The sequence below is a fragment of the Stomoxys calcitrans genome, chromosome 5 (genome assembly GCF_963082655.1).
Source record: "Stomoxys calcitrans chromosome 5, idStoCalc2.1, whole genome shotgun sequence".
NCBI lineage: Eukaryota > Metazoa > Arthropoda > Insecta > Diptera > Muscidae > Stomoxys > Stomoxys calcitrans.
In genome coordinates this window covers 91,077,509-91,082,700 of record NC_081556.1, presented here as the reverse complement: position 1 = coordinate 91,082,700, position 5,192 = coordinate 91,077,509, and positions in this window count along the sequence as shown.

Below are 5,192 nucleotides of genomic sequence, written 5' to 3'. Positions count from 1 at the left end.
TGACCTTTTGTATAGTTTCCATTTTTTCCTAACAAGTTCGATGTGACATTCTCGATTTCTTTGCCATAAATGCCTAGACGGAAAATGTTGATGATGTAAAGGGTAATTTTTAAGCTACTATCTTTTTGGAAATACTGGTTTAAACATCTCACGCACGTTTCTCGAACCATGAAACGTCTTACAAACAAACAATGCTTGCAAATTATTGAATTTTATTATCAAAATGCGTGCTTTGTTAAGAAAGTAGCAAAACAGACAGGAAACGAGGTGCTAATAGGGTGCGATGCGAAATCTCACCACATTTCGTGGGGTAGCACCAACACTAATAAGCGGGGCCAAGCCCTGGCGGAGTTCTTGAATACTAACGACCTAATAACACTTAATATTGGTAACACCGCTACCTTGTTAATAGTATTAGGGAGGAGGTAGTAGATGTGACGATATGTTCCGAAAATCTGATCGATGAGGTTCAGGATTGGAGGGTCTCCATGGAATACTCTTTCTCTGACCATCGCTACATTAGGTTTAGAATAGCACGGCCAGCGCCGAATCCGATAAGCTTCCGAAATAAGTTGAAGACCAACTGGACAAAATTCGGAAGGCTACTCAGAAGAAGAAGTAATGGGCACGATAATTTAGATTGTCCAAGCATAGAAGATATTGACGAAAATGTGAACAGAATTACGACTGCACTGGTGGGATCCTTCGAAGATAATTGTCCTCTTCGGGAAAGGAAATTAGCCAAAGAAAAACCCTGGATGACCGGGGAGATTCGCAATATTGGGAAAAAGGTCCGCAGACTTTTTAACAGAGCACGACGTAAAAAAGCGGAAGTTTATTGGGATATGTATTACACACGGCTCAAGGAATACAATAAGATTACCAGAGCGGCAAAACGTGCTTCCTGCAAGCTTTTCTGCGAACAGGTCGACGCCGCAGGTGACGCCGCAGGTGACGCCGCCAAGATAAAAATGTTTCTCTCAAAAACCCATGTCCAAACTGAAACTTTAGTAGACGATATGGCAGTGAGTGCAAAGACAACGGAGGACATGTTGAGGCTTTTGATGAAAACCCATTTTCCACAGGATATGAGGGGACTCACGGAGACGCCGGAATCTTGGAATAATTACGTTGATCGAAGGTTTATAATAACGGAATTTATGGTGAAGGAATCCTTGAGGAGCTTCAAACCATTTAAGTCACCCGGACCTGATGGGATATTTCCGGCGTTACCACAGAAAGAGGCAGATTATCTGTCGCCTCGTCTGGCCAAAATTTACACAGCGTGCCTAGGACTTGCATATACTCCGAAAGCCTGGTAGGAGGCAAGGGTGGTGTTTATACCCAAGCCCGGCAAGGCAAGTTATGCGACACCAAAGGCCTACAGACCCATAAGCCTTACGTCCTTTCAACTCAAAACCATGGAACGTATTGTGGATACCATGATAAATGGTACGACATCCAGCGAACTGCTCAAATACAAACAGCATGCCTATATCAAGGGAAGGTCGGTGGAGACTGCCCTGCACGAAATTGTGCATAAAATAGAAGAATCGTTCGATGCCAAAACCTTTTTTTTTAACAATGTGCGGACCGACACACTGATCCAATCCTTAGCCCAGTACCAGGTGGACCCGGTCCTTAGAGACTGGATAAATCATATGCTAAGGAACAGGTGGATAAATAGTGTGTCCAATGGCATAAATATAAGGGAGAAAGTGGCACAGGGCACGCCACAGAGGGGCATTTTATCGCCGCTGCTATGGGTGACCACCATAAATGACCTATTACGGATGCTGACTGAGGAGGAATTTGAACCCGTCTGCTACGCAAACGATGTTTTAATACTTCTAAGAGGTAAGGATCCGAACGAGCTATGCGGAAGGGCCGAAAGGGTCTTGCATATGGCATATGACTGGGCTAGACCCAGAGGTCTCAATGTTAACCCAGAGAAGACTGAAATATGCCTGTTCACGAGGAAGACGATGGTGGGCGAATTTAACGCATCATGTTTCCTCAATTAGACGATTTCGATATCTGACAAGGTCAAATACTTAGGTGTGATCTTGGACAGGAAACTGAATCGGAAGTGTCACATTCAGGAGCGTACTGAGAAGGCTCACAGATGTTGAGCACTATGTAGTCGAACCGTAGGCTCGAAATGGGGCCTGAATCCGAGGATAGTCCACTGGCTCTACAGGAGCGTGATTAGACCAATACATACTTACGCCTCAGAAGTTTGGTGGACTGCTATGGAGAAAAAGTGCAACATATGGACCATACAACAGGTTCAGAGAACATGTTGTCTTGGCATAGGCGGAGCGATGAGGATCACGTCCACTAGGAGCTAGAAACTATTCTAGATATCCGACCCAATGACATACAGATTAAGTGTGAGGCAGCCATGAGACTTAAGGCGATGGGAGAATGGATTGAGGATGGGAGCAGCTAATACCATCGCGGTATAATCGAGGCGACCATAGGAAACCTGGAAGGAAGTGGAGAGGTTTCTGATCGAATACTTGAGATGAACCTTGAAGTCGAGTGCGAGACACTGCTGCTGGGGGGGCACAGTTTTAGATTGACGGAACCCTAGTATTGCCATCTGGAAGATCATGTTATACCGATGGATCAAAGCTAGACGACAGAGTGGGCCTTGGGGTTTACATTGAGAATTAAGGGACTGACATCTGATTTAGACTGCCTGACCATAATACGGTTCTGCAGGCGGAGATCCGGGCAATCACGGAATGCGTCAAGTGGTGTGGCAAGGACGCCGAGTGTGAACATGTTTACCAACAGTAAATTTGCCAACGAACAGTCTTGCAGTGTAAGAAGGAGATTAACGCCTTCTCTGAGGATGGCAATATCCGCATCGTTTGGGTGCCGGGCCATAACGGAGTATGGGGAATGAAAGGGCAGACGATTTGGCTGTGAAGGCCAGACGACTGCCGTCAATAAACTTGGTTAACCCGAAGCCTTTCGGGTCGACGCAGTCCGAGTTAAGGGAGTGGGCGACGAATGCGTATGCAACATTGTGTGCGGTAGGTAGGACAGGGAAAATCCTATGGGGGATCCATATCGCGAGAAGACAAGGCTATTACTGAAAGGAAGCAAAAAGATGGTCAGGATAGCTATTGGTATCATAATGGGACACATAGGACTACGAGCTCACTTATGTAAAATAGGTGCGGCAAGTGATAGCATGTGTTGGGCATACGGGGATGATGATGAGACGTTGGAGCATTTCCTTTGTGATTACCCGGTTTTCGCGTCTAACAGATACCGGCACTTAGGTGTAGACACAATACCAGACATAAACCAACTTAGGGGAGTGGTATTGAAAACAATTAAGGATTTTGTAAGTAGCACGGAATTCCTAAATTAAGATTTTCTTTTTAGAGGTTACTTTATAGTTTTTAGAGTGCACAACAAGCCGATTACTGCCTTAGGTGTATGTCCATAGTGGCATGGGGCGGATTAATATCTGTACCCTCTTTTCAACCTAACCTAACCTAGCCTATGGGTGAAATCGGTTCATAACCTGATATAGCTGTCATATAAACCGATCTGGGATATTGATTTCTTGAGCCCTTAGAGGGCTGAAATCCTGTCCGATTTCGCTGAAATTTTGCATGACGTATTTTGTTATGACTTTCAACAACCAACAAGTATGGGTCAAATCGTTCCATAACCTGATATAGCTGCCATAAAAACCGATCTGGGATCTTGCCTTATTGAGCCTCTAGAGGGCACAATTATTATCTGATTTGGGTGAAATTTTGTACAACGGCTTCTCTCTTGGCCTCCAACATTCGTGTCAAATATGGTCTGAATCGATCTATAACCTAATACAGCTCCCCTATTAAGCGATCTCCCTATTTTACTCTTTCAGCCTCTAAGGGGCGCAATTCTTATTAGATTTGGCTGAAATTTTAAACAATGACTTCTACTATGGTCTCCAAAATTTATTCCATTATGATCCAAATCGGATATAGCTCCAAAGCATAGCAATTCTTTTTTTATCCTTTCCCTTCCTTTGTTTGCCTAAAAAGAGACACCGGGAAAAGAACTCAACAAATGCGATCCGCGGTGGAGGGTATATAGGATTCGGCCCGCCCGAACTCAGCACGCTTTTACTTATTTAAGTTAAGTTTGCGACACCTAATCTTGGAGCATTGTTTCTAGTTTTGCGAGGTCGTCTGTTTCACGATGCTCTGTTGCATCTCTGTGGCCCATCACCCAGAACGGGAAACTTAAACAATGAGAAGAGTATTCGTTTGATGTGGCAATACTTTTCCCAAGTTCAATTTATACAGTACTTGATATTCACATTTCTCCTAAAAGTATGCTTTCAGAAAAAAATCATTTTAAAGCGATGATAAATCGATCAACAAATCACAATGAGTTAGAAATTGCTAAGTTTTATATGTCTCTTGAGTGTTTAGTGAGTCGTTCGTGAGCATGCGGGAGTAATTTGTTTTTCTGGGAGTGCGTGGACATGTATCCGCATAAAGATCGTGAGTGAGTAAAAATTTTTTCTAAGCGTGAGTGAAACATAACTCACGTGCACATTCCTATTTAGTAGTTGCTTGGCATTGACATTGGCTTCCTTTACCAATCATGGCGTAAAATTGAGGGATGCTTGAGATCCTTTCGTTGGAGTGAAAAGGAAAAGAATTAGACTCTATGGTAAGTTTACCGATCAACCCACTTTCTGAATCTATTTAGCCGTGTCCGTCTGTCTATAGGCCGGATGAAATTTGGGAAAGGCATATTACTGGGCCAAACACAGGCGTCTTAAATTTAATCCTAAAAAGCCGGAGATCTGTCTGTTTATAAAGAAAACGAAGATAGGTCTGTGGGAGGAACCACGCTTCCTAGACAGAGCGATCTTAATATAATTTACGATATTGAGTAACCTGTCAAGAAGGCTCATAGATTTTGGAGGATTCTGAATTCAAATTTGGTTCACTAGATCGCCAGGTGTAAGGGCGATTCTAACATACGAATCGGTATTACGGTGGGCCGCAATAGAGAAGTAGAGCAACACAAGAATATTCCAAAAGGTTCCACGAACTTGTGGGTCAATGGGAACCATGCCGACATGCGCCCCGAATGTGATTTTGGGCGTCAGGTCAATAGACATATGGATAAAGTAAAGCGGCAGCACTTGTGACTTAAATATTTAC